This window comes from Carassius carassius, chromosome 8 (genome assembly GCF_963082965.1).
Source record: "Carassius carassius chromosome 8, fCarCar2.1, whole genome shotgun sequence".
In the NCBI taxonomy this organism is placed as follows: Eukaryota; Metazoa; Chordata; class Actinopteri; order Cypriniformes; family Cyprinidae; genus Carassius; species Carassius carassius.
Window position 1 is genome coordinate 4,969,956 of NC_081762.1, and position 15,178 is coordinate 4,985,133.

A 15,178-nucleotide genomic window follows, 5' to 3' on the forward strand; every position below is an offset into this window, starting at 1 on the left:
TGAATTACCTGTTCTCCTGTGGATTTGGAATAAACTACTGTTTGATTATATCATCTTCATTGTGTGCTTATATTCATCCAGCCTGTTCCGTGACAATAATAAGTGCATAGTATATATACGTGGAACGGTACTGTAAAATAAAGAGCTACCTATTTTTCTTTTGAACTATTCATTAATGAATCCTAAAAATCACACCTTTTATCAATATTGATAATAATAGAAAATCAGCATATTAGAATGATTTCTGAAGGATCATGTGACACTGAAGCCTGTAGTAATAATGCGGAAAATTTAGCTTTGCATCACTGAAATTGATGCATTAAAAAAATATATATTGTAATAATGTCACAATATTACAGTTTTTACTTTATTTTTGATCAAATAATTAAGCCTTTGTTAGCATCAGAAACCTTTAAAAAAATAAAATAAAATTAACCGTTAATTTGACATTATTATGCGAGTAAAAAGTCATTCAAAAGACTTGAGACTACTTATGTACAACATTGTTTGCCTGGAACAATAGACAGTTTCATATCATATAGTTATAATCATAACTATATTATTATGGTTTCAGTAGTTTATTTTGCTTTCTGTAATGATTTAATATTTTCAAATCACTTGTTTAGTAACTTCTAAATGTCTCAATCTATAATTTCTACCTTCTGTATGTGGAAATCATCCTTGTCGTGGGGTATGTGTGTTTTAATGGCGGATAAAGCTCAGGAGACCAGTGAGACTGTGATGAATGTACATTTCAATGTTTATTTTACAGTATTTGTGGGAGCGAGAGAGACAGGGAGAGAGAGAGAGATGTGCTTCTGATTGGACTGGAGGCAGTGCTGAAGAGGCACTGAAACACAACGAGAGAGTGAGAGAGAGAACGAGAGGGCACGAATGCAGTTTACACATTAGCCCAGCTGCCAGAAATTACAGCAAGCTCAATTCTGCTGGACTGGAACAGGGGGGGGGGCGTGAAATGGAATGATGGCAAGGACGCAGAAAATGAAGAAGACCCACCATTGCATTCTCTTGGGAAATGATCTGTGGTGAATAACCAGAAACCGCAGAAGAGGCTGAGAGAGAGAGAGAGGGGAAGAACGGGGGGAAGGAGGAGGAGGAGGGGAGAGCCTAGCGTCCTCTGAGGTAGTGCCTGTGGAGCCGGTTCATGCCGCTGTGTGCATGTGTGTGTGTGTGAGTGCATGAATGCTGACATGTTGATTTATAGCCCCATGTGTAATTCTCTAAGACTCCGATTAGCAAGTCATTTTGCATGTGTGCATATGACCGGAACTGATGCAGTGAGCCGCTCAGACACTTGAGCTCCTCTTATATCTCCATCTGATGTTCTTCCTTTTCTCTCTTGCTTTTTTTTTTCTTTGTGTATGTGTTTAGAATATCAGTCCTTTTGGAATTCTGTTGAGGTTTAATTGTTTGTCTTTCTCTCTCTGCCAGGGCAGTAGACTAACAGCATCGCAAGTAAAGTGTGTATGGGTAAGTGTGTCTTGCTTTTCTCGTTTGCTCTTCTTCAATCCCCTTTTTCATGCATGATGCACTATGAGTTGACTGCAATCATACCCCCCCCCCCGAATTCCCTTGATCTGTTGTCCATCAGCCATTTTATCCCTTCTCATCGTCTCCTCCTACTCTTTCTTTCTCTCTCTCTATCTTTCATTCTTTCTCTCATCTGTCACGGTCCCCCCCCCCCTCCGCTCCCCCCACTAGTCCCATTCTGTCCATCCCTCAACAGCCATTAACAACTGTCTGTGTCACGGGAGAGCTCAACCTAAACCAATGCGTTCAGGTCAAACACATCTTTCACACGTGCTTCGCACAAACACACATGCAGTACTCATATATCGTCATGGCCGTATCTGCGTCTGCTGATGAACTCTGCTTGTATTTCATGGGTGAGGCAGTGAGCATGCAGATTGATGGTGATTGTGACAGCTTACCCACGATGCTGTGCTTTTGCTGTCTATGCTACCGCTGGCTCTGAGAGTGTGAAGGTTATTTAACTTTAGCAACTGGGAGGAAGGGGAAGCATATAATCAAATTTATAAAACGCTCATTTTGGATACAGTAGCTTTTATATGGAGTGCAAACTTGTCTCAAAGAAAACTCCCAAAGAGTTCTCTTTAATATCTGTTGTTTCTCTCAGAGAGTGATGAAACTTAATGGAGACCAAATGGAGAGACCTCTTAGATGTTAATTTGTTGTCTCGAGTTTCACCAAAATGCCAACGTTCGCAATCAAGAGCCAGGGATCTCAGGGTTAAACCAATTTCTCAACAAATTCTAATTCTGTTTATATTAAATTAATAGCTCTGTATTCTTACTGTATGTCAAGTGTTGTCTTATTTGTTTCTCCTAGACACCAAGACCTCCATTAAGACTTCTGAGCGATGAAAGAGCAACCGCCTAGCAATAAACTTCCTGTCAGTTGCTAGTCAACAGTAGTATGAGGATCTCCCACCTCTTGACAACGCAGATATAAGGACAACATTTCCTAAACAATTGCAAAAGATAACAAAAGTATAAAGCAGCGATGATGAGAAAGGCGATATACTGGAAACCGACTTATCGCCTGCATGACATGATTCATAAATTTCCGTGAAATAGAGTTGAGCGTGAAATTACGGAGTGAAATACTGTTGTTGTCTCTACCTCTGTGTAACAGAGATGATGCGAAGCATCGGATTTATCAGGGAAATCTTCAGAGTTGTAAATCCTTTTCAGAGCCGCTATCTCAGACAGAGAGGGGCTGGAATAGAGGATGACAAAGCAGACCGAATTATGTTTCACTGTGCCAAGCGCGAGAAGTGCAAAAGAAAAACGAAACTCGTTTTCAACCTCTCACCTTCGCTTGGTTTCTTGGCACGTTGCTCTGACTCGCTCGCGGAAGCATTAGATCACAGAGAGAAAAGTACAGAGTGTGATCTTGGCGCCCTTTGCTGAAGTCTTTGTTAATATGTGTGCCGAAGGTATGGAGTTTGATGTCTGCTAGGGCTCAGACCTATTGATTTAACATGACTGCTTCTAAAATGGTGTAATAAGGCTTTGAGTAGGCAAAAATGGATTGGTTTGGCTTCATACACAATCAGATAATACTAAGAAGTGCCTTGATTTACCTGTGACATGGCATGTTTTTCAAGGACAAATGCACTGATGTGCGTTTGAAGGGAATGTTTTCCCTAGAGAGACACATTTTGATTGTTTTCTTATGTAAAACACATTGGCACAGCTGTCGCACAGAAACCAGGACAACAAATCCCAAAATCAGATCAAATTTGTCCAAATATTTATAAAAGTAATACTTTGTTAGCCAAACAAACCCAAATATAGGCCTGTAAATACCTAATTAGATTTGTTTCAACGAGTCAAAACAAATCAAATTTGATTTGAGAGCCAAAGCATTATGTATTTTAATGGCTAAATGTGTTTACACTCGATTCTCATTATATGCTGTAAAAAGCATCAGCTTGTGAGTGTTCATGTTTAAAAGCACAGTAGATTGGTAGATTGGCAGATTTAGAAACATGGCAACCACTTGACCGGCTTCCCCTCTCTCTTTATTCCAGCTACGGCTAACAGGCTTACGTAACATTCAAGCACGCAAGGAGCCAGCGTTTCGCTAATATTTATCAGAGAACATTTTCCATACGGTCCCTCGTAACACCACTTCACGCGCAGCGATTGTTCTCTGTTTAAAGCATTTGCATTGGCTTCTCACTTCATGTGAAGGACAATCGACTGTAATTACTTTTTATATAGAGAGAATTGTGCTTGAAGCTTGTACATATTGAATAAGAGGCAAGACTGTATTGAAAGAGAAGTTCAAGGACAGAGGTACACAGAAAAGATGGGAACGCTTGAAGGTAGGGAGAATGTCAGTGCAAGGACATTATAGGGTAAGAGGTGTGGATGATGCGACTGCACTCATAAAATGAGCAAGTAATGGAAAAAGACCATTTCGGGCCACTCTAGATCCCTGGCATTACATCATTATGTCTTTTCCTGCTTTAATTATATGTTCCTAATTGTCTGTTCCTCCGGCTCCAGGCTGTTTCCTGCTCCGTAAAGGCCCATTTCTCCACCCTTGATGTGTCTTACCGCTCCTGCCTGCTGACAGCAAGTTCTTCTTCCATACATCCCCAGACGCTCTCAGAATGCACCTACTTTCCTGCAAGCAAAAACACAGTGACAGGAGCACAGAGACTTGAGGATATCTGGCGTTAAAAAGGAAGTAGGACTGAAAAGAAGGAACAAATCCTTGATTGGGATTTTTTTAATGAAATCACTTGACGTTTACTACTCTGAATCCATCCAGTGTTTTAAGTTGGAACGGAACCCTGAGGGGCTAAAGGAATAAGTGTCATCCAATCAAACGAAGATCCTTTGATTTCATATCGCACAGAGAGGATCCTAAGCGATACCATTCAACGGGAGATAATTGAACTTCCTGCCTGACAGGCAGCCTGAAAATGGAGAACTAGAAGTTCAAGTGGTTTTTCTGGGGGATATGTTCAAGCACCCTGCCACTCAGAATCAGATTGCAGGCCAGTTCTGATGGCCATCTTCTAGCGATCTGTGGCATTTGGTGTTGTTTTTTTCTCATTTTTTCTGATAAAGGAAAGACTGATTTTGGAATTATTTTGTATCTCAGCTTTTAGACTGACATTCAACAGTTTTACTGTGTAGGTCTAGAAAGAAAAACAAAGAAAGAGAGATCAGATGGTGGTATGCTTTGGATTGACAAGGCTGTTCTCCAATCTGAGGCAAAAAGGAAAAATTTATTAAATGCTTTAGTTTTGCTATTCAGATACGGGTAGATTAAAAGACAGAAGGAGAACAAGACCAAAGAAAGCGAAAAGGGGAGGGAGGGGGCCAGATGCCACAGATCGTCGCAAACTCTTACCTTTTGAAAAGTTAAGCTTCTTTTTCCCTTTTCATCTTGAAAATTAGATTTTTTTGCTCTTTTAGATAACCCTTAAGACTGTAAGGGAGATCGTAACACATTGCAGTGACTGAGATAGGGTGGGGAAAAGGAGGGAGAAGCTTTCCCCCCGTATCTGAAACAGAATGTTCTGTTGGCTTCTCATTTTTGCAGTTTTAGGTATTTATCTTGTCACTCCATTCTCAAACTCCGTTTTAATCCCCCTCTCCATGCCTCTGGGAGAGCAAAGGACAGAATTGAGTTATTTTATCCTTGCTGGAATTTTTTTTATTTGCCTTCCCGACTGATTTTTCTTCTGTACTCCTGTTTACCCCAGACAAAATGCTGTTGGATCTCAAGTCAAAATCAGGAACCTGATAGCGTTTGGCAAAAGATTCCACAAGGAGCCAGGCAACGAGAACAAGAGACGGAAACCTAACCTCCGATCTTAAAAAAGCGTGAGATCTGCTTTCCCCCTCCCCATTTCAGAGGTGTCCTCCGATATTCCTTCCTCTTTTTCCCCGGAATCTGTCAGCATTCCCGACGGGACGCAGCCAGCTTGTATCCGTGCCAATCCTTTGATATTAGCTCCCGGTGTCGTCTGCTTCATTCTGTGAGTAGATCGCGCTCTCTCTGTCTGTCTGTGTGAGTGTGTGCAGTCATGTGTGCGTGTGTGTATTTGACTTTGGCTCCATATGGTGTTCAATCCCCTGTGTAGCTGTGCTTATCTATCGTCTGTTTACAGTATGTGTGTAAGTCTGGGTGGGTGTTTAACTTGGACGTGTATGGCTACGCGAACATAAAAATGAGTCAAGGTTAATGGCATGGGCTTCTTTGCTGGGCTACTCATACAAATAGTACATAGCTTGTTTTCCGTAATGGACAAATATATGTTCTGCTGCAGATGCAGTGTGTTTGTAGAGGCATGTATGTAGCAGGTGTCACAAGCCTAACATTCTCATGTGCATGCACCTTTTGGGCTATGACACCAGACTATGATTAGTTCCTGGAGGTTGTGCTCTAATGAATGCAAATTGATGGAATGTCTTTTCGTAAAACAAGCTCAATGGAGTGGCATATTTATTCTCTGTACTAATGCAAGTTTGAAGTTTATGTGACGATAGCTATTCGTAATAAATGTGACTGACAATGCTGTTGCACCGAGAAATTATTGTGTTTTTTTTTCCTGCTTTGCCACCCAGATTGAACAGCTGTGGTCTCTGTCTCTTGTCTCAGCCTTTTTCCCCATCACTTGCTCAATCAGTGTCTGGGCCTCACTTGGGGCCGGCCAATAATTGAAAAGCTATATTGATATTCTGCTCGGGGGAGACAGAAGGGAATAAATTCACTTTTATTTACAGTTACAAAAAGTACTTGTGAAACATGTTAGGTTTGAGCATCCTTTCTGGTTAATTGCTTCAATGCTGTTGAATTGTTAATTGTTTCAATCCTGGACTTGAGTATAACTAGAAGGTTTTTTGCTTTACTGTGGGCTGACCATGTCTTGTTGTCTGGCTGCTGGTAATAAGCTTTGGGGAGATGAAAAATTATCCTGACAAGGCAACAATATGGATAAAACTGGGAATTTTGCATGGTGGGCCACAGTTCAAGGAGGATGTACATCTCCAATGACAATTGAATTGAACTGAAAAAATAGCAATAGCAATAAAAATTGCAATAGTGCTGATGTGGAGGTGTTCCTTTTAAAGAATCTGTTTTAGGCCAGAGATGTGATTCATTTACCACCTACATTGTTCTTAATCATTTAAAAATGCAGTTTTGCTCCTACAGGAAATGTAGTTTAGGATTTCCGTGATGGAAAAGCTTTGTAAATGTATTTATTCTCATGTGCTTCCTGTGGAATGACACCTGTCGGTTTGCTGCCTCTTGTTGAAAGTGTGTGGTTGCTAAATATTGGTAATCTCAGAGTCAGAGTAGGCTCTTTCCAAAAATGCGGTGTTCCTATCTGTAGTCCTGGCACTGCACAGGTCAGCTGCTGCCATTCCAGTCAACATCTGTTGCACTCTTGATCACAGCAGGTCCAGGCTATATTGCTTGCAAATTGCATGTTGATATTTTGCTCTAAGGGAACTCTTGTAGGAAACTCTTCATGCAAAAGAAGATCTAGAGAAACACATAATAAAGACCAATATATATCATAACATCTGCTCAGACAGGTTTTGAATCTGTGTTGTTCTACCTACAGTAACTTGTCTTGTTCTATTGATAGAATTATAATATTTCCACAATATCTATAGGATTGTAGCTGCAATGTATTTTGGTAAATGGTTGGCAGAAAAGGTGAAAACCTTAAAACAGAAATGACTTGTTATCTATACTTAACTATGTTTAGTTATTTAGTAGAATGGTTAATGGTTTATCTGTTGTTGCCCACATATTCTATCTTGATAACTAACTAGCTGGTGTATATCAGATTTATATTTTATACAGATCCTTAACAGCTGCTTGAAACACTAAAGTTTAAGTAGAAAATATTGGTTTACAACAGAAATGTATTATAATGTTTCTGTATTTTGTCCTAGTTTTCCATTTTTATAATTTATTATTATTGTACATTTCTATGACTTTTTCAGGCCTGGAAATCATATTTAAATGGTTTTATACTTATAGATTTCAGTGACATTTATAGTCATGTGTGAGTCATATATCAAGTCAGAAAAAAAGAAACAGTTCAGAAAAAATGCTTCATTTTAATTTTTCTTTCTATTCATTTTTCCTTCAGTTTTTTATTATTGTTATTTTATATCACTGATTTTTAATAGGCTAGGATTTTTCTTCTTTTTACTCATGCCTGTGGCATACAAACCGCTACCAATAGACATACTGGATGAATAAATCTGTCATCTGTAGCTTTGTGGGTCTTCTGGTCCGATATTCTGGGTTTTGTTGGAAGAGCAAATCTTAGTCAACAGTGTTTAATTGAGCGAGACACCTTGTTTTTTTTCTGTCGCCCATCCTCTTCCCATCTTTCATATTCTCCATTTGCCTTTGCAGCCACCATTTCTTTATTCTTCAAGTCTCTTTCTAAGTCTAGCTTTTTCTTCCAGTCCATGTAGAATTCAGAGGTCAGAAATACACATATTCTTGCTGTGGTCACAGACTGCCATGGAGAGATGAGAGGGAGGACCAGAGCTTGAGAGCTAATCCATCACCGCAGTCAGTGCCAGGTCCCCTTGCGTGTGTATGAATGAGAAAGAAAGCACACAGACACCGTATAAAACAATGCTGTCCAAATACTAAAGTCCTGCTTTAATAAGCTTTGCCTGCACCTACTGGATTTCTTACAATGGCGATTATAATGTCACATAGAAAAGTCAGTTCTATAGTTTTTCCTCACTTTTCCATCAGCCTTTGGAGAGTTCACCCACAAATGGAAATTCTTTATTTACACACCCTCATGTCATTCAAAACCCGTTCAAAAAAGACTTTTTTGCAGAGGACAAAAGAGCTGCACTATAACGTACTATAAAAGCTTACAGTGACCACGAGCTTTCAAGCTACAAAAAGGGAAAAAAATGTACCATGAAGGCACCATCAAAGTAGTCCATATGACTCATGCTGCTTATTCCAAGTCTCCATGAGCATTCCAGTATGGCACTTCAAGTTTGGCATCTATGACACCAAATGCCACTGGTTCTTGCCTGGCTGCTCATGATGTGCCAGGTATGAATATGTGGACTAGCAAATGAATTTTGAGAGTTATGGCAGAGAAGACAACCAAAGCTCCAAATGGTGTTTATTGAGGAGTACAGTTGAAATACTTGTATACTCCGCTGTTTAAGATTACTTGGTTTTCATATTCAAGTACTGTACCTGTATTTAGGATGCAGCTTATCTAGTGAAAGTAGAAAAAGTTCTATCAATCAGTTGCTAAAGCCAGTCAAAGTAAAACTAGGCAGTGTCCAAAAACCAGAAAAAAAGTTTAGATTATCATACTTTCAAACAACTGCTTTTATCGCTGCTGAACAAATTTAATATTACAGAATTTTCATAACTTTTCAATGGTTTTAAATGTTACATTTTTTGGTTATAATAAATGTATTTCTTTTAAATATGAGTACATACTTAAAAAATTCAATCCAAACAATTCAGTTATGAAAATATTGATAGTTTAAAAATATATCAGCAACTATAAACTTGCGGTTTAAGCATAATCAAAAAAAATAATAATACTTTGGTTGCTTTTCACTTGCTTTACCTGTTTTACATGTAGATGGATTTTGAAAATCAAAGCCCATATCATCCATTTCACTCACGTCACAAGGTGCAGTGTTTTTGGAAATTATGTATTATGATAATTACTTCCAGTACTCAATAATGTAATCTCTACAAATGAGTCAAATACATTTTGTATGTATAAAAACAAATATAGTTATGAAACCACATCCTGACTGTAGGTGTACAGAAGTGTTTTGGTAGATATCAAAGTACATTATTAATAATTAATCCTGCTCTGCAGGAACTATATACTGTTGAACAATGAAATCCACTTTAGTGCTAATAACCAGACTTTAACCACAAATGAAGTGTTATTCTACTTACTAAAGAAAATATAGGAGGAATACAGTCACTTAAAGGTAGTTTGCAGTAGATACAGTCATGTTTAAATGTAAGCTATTATGTTCTATTCATGGCAGTGAATTGCTTGACATGATATACTGCACCCTTCCTTTTGTAGCATTTCTATATGTACAGTAGCATTTGAAACTTTTATTAAGTCAGATGTTCATTGTCAGGGAGACTTGAGAAAACTCTCAAATAATAAGGACTTTTAATACAATGTTAGTGTGAGCTGACCTTACCGCTCTCTGTACATCCTCTTATAATGTACATGTTTTATACCTTCTGCCTAATTCACCTGCTGGTTGAGTTACCAGTTACCAGACAGCCAAAAGGTCTAGTCTCAGTTGCTTAAAAGTGACAGATTAAAAAATGCTATTGATTAAAAAAGGCACTTCTATAGATTTTCTCCTGAACTTGTCAGGTCTTAATCTTCATATCTAAATTTAGGCATGTGCATGAATCTCTACCGCTATAGAGCCTTCACTTTTTCCTCAAATAGCTCAGAGCTACAATAGCATGAATCTTGTTCTTGGCAGTTTTTGGTCCAGTGAATGTACATGTATTTTTCTAGATGACAGACACTAGGTTCCCCCCTATTCACCGTGAGGCGAGCTGACTCCTGGCTTTAATTACACCAGCAGATCTCAAGGCTAAGGACAGCCAATCACAGGTTCATCAAAACTGGCCTTGGAGCACAATTCATCTCCATGTGTGGAAAGCAGATGGGGGGAGAAACGTAAAGGCCTTTTGGGATGAGCAGCACAAAAAATCAATATGTGCTGTCTAATGTATACACGAGCAGGGAGACCATCTCTACCTACCCAGAGGCTTAAGTTTTAGAACAAAGGACCTAAAGAGACTAATCTTTGCTTCTGCTGGTAGAGGGTACGATGGGAGTGAGCAAAACAAGGGGGAAAGGGTTTAACGCAGTTTACCATATGGATTAACATTGCACTTCCATTATGGCCTGTTTCAAGCTAACAATTAGATATTTTATGTTAAGAAATTGTTGCAACTGTGCAAAACTTTATATTGTTAACAACTGAATAGTTGCCTTAACAACTATCGTGGCTAATTAATATGGAATCACTGTGTAATTAGACCATTTTTAGTCTGATCACATTTATTAGGAGGCATTTATATAAGGACTTCGAACAAATGGAAAAATATGCAGGGTCTCTCTTGAGGCAGTTTAAAAAGGTTTGACTATTTCATTAATTTACTATTTTATTATTTAATTATATTAAAGATGCAGGGTGCTCATGAAGTTTTAATATGCACAGCTAAAAACCACATGCTAATTAAAGCACCACTGCTGTCAAAGCTAAAAAACATATAAGATATAAATATCTCAGCAAAAGATTAATTTCATATTTACACCATCCTTCAGGTAATTATGCTTCTGCATTGATGTTTGGTATTCGGTTGCATAAACATGCTGTGAAATGAAGTTTAGCGTAGAATCTAAACAACTGGCCTATAAATTGCCTAATGGAAATAATTCGCTGTTAAAACCAGTAGGGAATCTCATCCTATTATAAGACTGTTAGGATATTAGCCTGCTATAACATATACAATTCCAGCCGTCTTAGCATGTTCAGTGGACAATGTCTTCATCGCTCCACCACAGAGTAAAGAAGCTCATTATAAAACACCATGATGGTTCATTTCACATCTATCAGCAATTTTCCAGTGTAAATTAATGCCTTCGGTGGAGGACACACACAGTATTGCCAGTCTTAGATGGTTATAAAGTAAACCATGTGTGCTTTTATAACTTCTTTTCTCACATTATGTTCCTGTGAAATAAGGCTTGCATTATTTTAATTAACCTTCTGCATACATAACATAATTGAAGTTTCTCCTCATTATAAACCCATATCTATAGGCTGCGTCCATTAGAGTGCCTTTTGTACGCAGATATATCAAGAGTGCCTGCTGTTATCCAGCACAGATGCACAGATATAGAGAGATTGGCTTCTCCCCAGTGACACCAAAGTAATTTGGGACGCAGACCTGAGTCCTTCTGGAGGGTAATCCCCAGGGCCCCATCTCTTCTTCCGTCTCAGCCACCGAGGGTTTCCCTTGAGTTTTCATACAATTTGAAAAATTTAACAGGGATTGCTAGTTAATCTTTTGTTTCATATTTTCTCATCTCGAGCTTTAGACTCATAAAGTAGAGCGTGCTCTGACAGCCCGCAGCATGCAGCTCTAATCTGGGGAGGTTATTCCAAGGATGCGAATATCCTAGTGGCCGCAGACCTCTTTAAGCCAGGGCCCGTTGGAGCCATGATGGCACCCAATCAAAACGCATCGATCTGCTGTCAACTTGAGGTATGTGTTGGAGAATAAGTAGAAGCACAGGCCTGGGCGCAGATTTAGCTTTGCTTCAGACTTAAGAAAGACATGACTGAAGACCGGAAAACCCTGTTCTCAGGTCAGGGGAAAAAGGGCAGATTTCAGCAGGGGACTTTAAGTGCCTCCTCTCTTAACTTTATAGACTATCTACTGTACGACAACAATGGTACTTTATAAAGATAGTATATTAAGTATGATTACATATAGATGAAGTGTTTCTTCTTTTTTTGTTACTCTTACGTGAAATCAAAATGTCAGCATACAACCGACAGTTCTTTCATGACTCTAAGAGCTCTGTGTGCACTGTAGAAACGGTACACTGTGACATCTCTTTGAATATGATCTCTTTGTTCAACAATGTTTGTTATAGCTTAAATCACGTCTTAATTTGTCCAACAGTCTTCTTCTATATAATTCTTCTGACTATTAGGGGTGGAACGGTACACAGATTTCACGGTTCGGTATAGCCGAATCTAATTTACATAATAAATAAGAGTTTAGCATTCAGATACGTTACATCACAAATATGGAAACATTATGGAATATTTGGATTTGTGTCAAATGAGAGAGGTAGGAAACACGAGCACAAAGTTCCATTTCGCAAACAGTTGAGTGCACAAGCCTTTCAAGTAAACTCCTTTGTCAGTCTGTGAGAGACACATTCAGAGTCAGCACTGGGTCACTGTCTAGTGGACTTTATATTAATATAAATTAATATGCTAATCTAATTAATATGCTGATTGGCTGCTTAAGAAACATTTCTTATTTTAAATGTTAAAAACCATTATGTACTTGAAATTTTATGGAAACTTCTGTCTGCTTCAGTGGAAAACTGTGTGTTTAAATATTGCATACAAAACTAAACCAGATTATTTTTTTGACATTTGGTTTTTGAAAGTACATTTTTCCACCGCAGCAGAAAAAACACTGTTCTAAAATACTCTGACAGTTCAGTCCAGTCTAGCAACAAGTGTAGTCCAATTCCTGAACCAGTGTTTTTTTATGAGCCTATTAGTTTTCTGAATCAAAAACATAATATAGCCCTACTTTTATAGACTTAGCGATTTTTATCTTAATTATTTTATTTTATTGCATTATGTTAAGATCTGACATGACTACTTCATTTGGCAACAGATTGCTCAGAAATTCTCTTTCTTTGTTACCCCACATATCTTTCTCAGAAGTACTTCTGTTAAGGAATCATTTAGAATGATGATAATTCCAGTCCCTAAATATTAGTTTACTATAGAGCTAGCATTTTTTTTATGCTTTTAAGCTTAAAGGAACTAAATTGACTGATTTATTAATTTTCAGATCAGATTGAATCACCAGGTCACTGACAGTTGACATCAGTTTATGTTAAACAAGCACCAAACTTTGCTTGCCCAAGACAGCAATCTGGTTAATATGCAATTTACATTGCTGTGTAAATATGATTGGAAATGTTAATGAAGACAAAGTAATGCAACAGTTTAGTATGCATAAACAAGCCCCTTACATTAATGTGCTTCACAGTTCGCTCATTTGCTAAAGTAATTGATTTGGTTAATGATGATGCCTACCTCTAATAAGCCACTGACATTTCATACTTGCTCAGTGTTAGTTTTATATTCCCTGCACTCAGTTCACTTCTTACCTTTGAGCTTAGTTAAAAGTCATATAAGTCATATTTCTCAGTGTAGCTGTTTCAGTCTAGCCTTAATGGTGTGATTACCTGCACAGAGACAAGTTGAGACTGACAAATAGCACAGGAAAGAAAATCAAGTGTTGCTTAGCATGGTGCTAAAATCCTTAGTTTTCTCTTAGTTATATCATTCAATTTGGCTAAAAGTTGTTTGAAGCAAATGTACAAACTGTTACATGACTGCATATCTGGCCAGAGCATCTGTGATGGTTTGGCAGGCATAGTGTGGTTTGCTAAATATAATCCAGTATCAGTCGAGCACATTTTTAAGTTATGTGCTGTGTGCGGAGTTAATTTTAAGTTTGTACAATATCATTCTGTAGTATGTAATTATGAAATAACCCAGTAAAAATAGTTTTGAAGAGTTTGTGTAAATACACAAGAGTAAAAATCATGTAGAACAGATTGACTGGAGATCTGTTGGTACAAAGATACTGTAAGGCTCCCATGGGCGCTTCAGGCTACAACACAAGAAATTTTATAGCTACAAGTTGTCTTACTCTACTAGTATGGTATAGTATTTTCCTTATGTGCTGTTGTCCGCAACGTTTTGCCAGTTTCAAAGCGTATTTACTGGTGTGGGTGGTAGAAACTGTGTGAAGAGACATGGCCAGTTGGCTCAGTGGGTTTCAGATTTGTTGATACGTAATAAGGCACATCTTGGGACATCTTGAGATTTTTTTATTTATTTTATTTGCATACGGTTGGACGGTTCTTTGAAGTGCTCCGTGTTGGAGTCTCATACATAAACATGAGCAATGTTTGCTTTTGGCATAGAAGCAGCTCGTTTGTGGAAGTTGTGTACATCACTGTTTTGGGGCTAAAACAAGATTTGGCACTAAAGATTGCTGTATTGTTTTCAGTATGAACAAAATCAATAAGGAGATTATTCCAATTATTATTCTGTTGTCAGAGTGAGTCAGTTAAGTCCATTTTGCATTGTTTCCAGTTCAGAGGGCACTGACAGAGGCACTGCTTTCCAAACTTGTACACAAAATCCTGTCACTTTGTCGTGCATGACTATTAGCAGCACACACTGCCCAAGATAAATCTATTTTATTATTTTGCATCTGCCACACATCGTTGATCAATCAGAGCTAATTTTATGGCACTGAAAACAGCCAACCTTGTTAGCCAAGGCTACTGTCACAAGTGTCTTCTACCACTGCTCTGATATTTTAACTTTAGTGCAAATAACATAATACTTTGTATGTACAGTAAATGTTGTGTGAGATACCGTCTATATCTGCACTTGTGAACAAGATTCTTTTTGTTTTTATATTGTGCTAACAATATTTACCTGTAAGAAATGAATACTATTTAATTCAGCAAAGATGCATGGAATTGATCAAAAGTTACAGTAAAGACTTTACCCAAATGTTTCTTGAGCAGCAAATAAGCATATTAGTATGATTTCTAAAGGATCTTTTGACACTGAAAACTGGAGTAATGATGCTGAAAATCCAGCTATGCATCACATGAATAAATTAGTGTTAAGTATATTACAATAGAAAACAGTTATTTTGTACTGTAATAATACTTAATATTATGGTTGTTCTATATTTTTATTAAATAGATGCAGCTTGGTTGAGCATAAGAGATGTGTTGACCCCAGACTTT

At 38.0% G+C, this 15,178-nt stretch overlaps 1 protein-coding gene across 6 annotated transcripts in view; it reads left to right on the forward strand.

Moving 5' to 3' along the window:
* The first annotated feature begins 843 nt into the window (after window positions 1-843).
* Window positions 844-15,178, forward strand: part of LOC132145034 (glutamate receptor ionotropic, kainate 5) — an 82,206-nt gene continuing 67,871 nt past the window's right edge. The window contains exons 1-4 of one of the 6 annotated variants that reach the window (XM_059555746.1): window positions 1,220-1,343; window positions 1,453-1,491; window positions 4,059-5,112; window positions 5,270-5,545. The gene's annotated coding sequence lies outside the window, so the exon portion shown is untranslated. Of the gene's footprint in view, window positions 1,144-1,219; window positions 1,344-1,452; window positions 1,492-4,058; window positions 5,546-15,178 lie in introns of those variants that run through there. The other 5 variants (XM_059555743.1, XM_059555744.1, XM_059555742.1 and 2 more) reach the window with 5 other exon arrangements.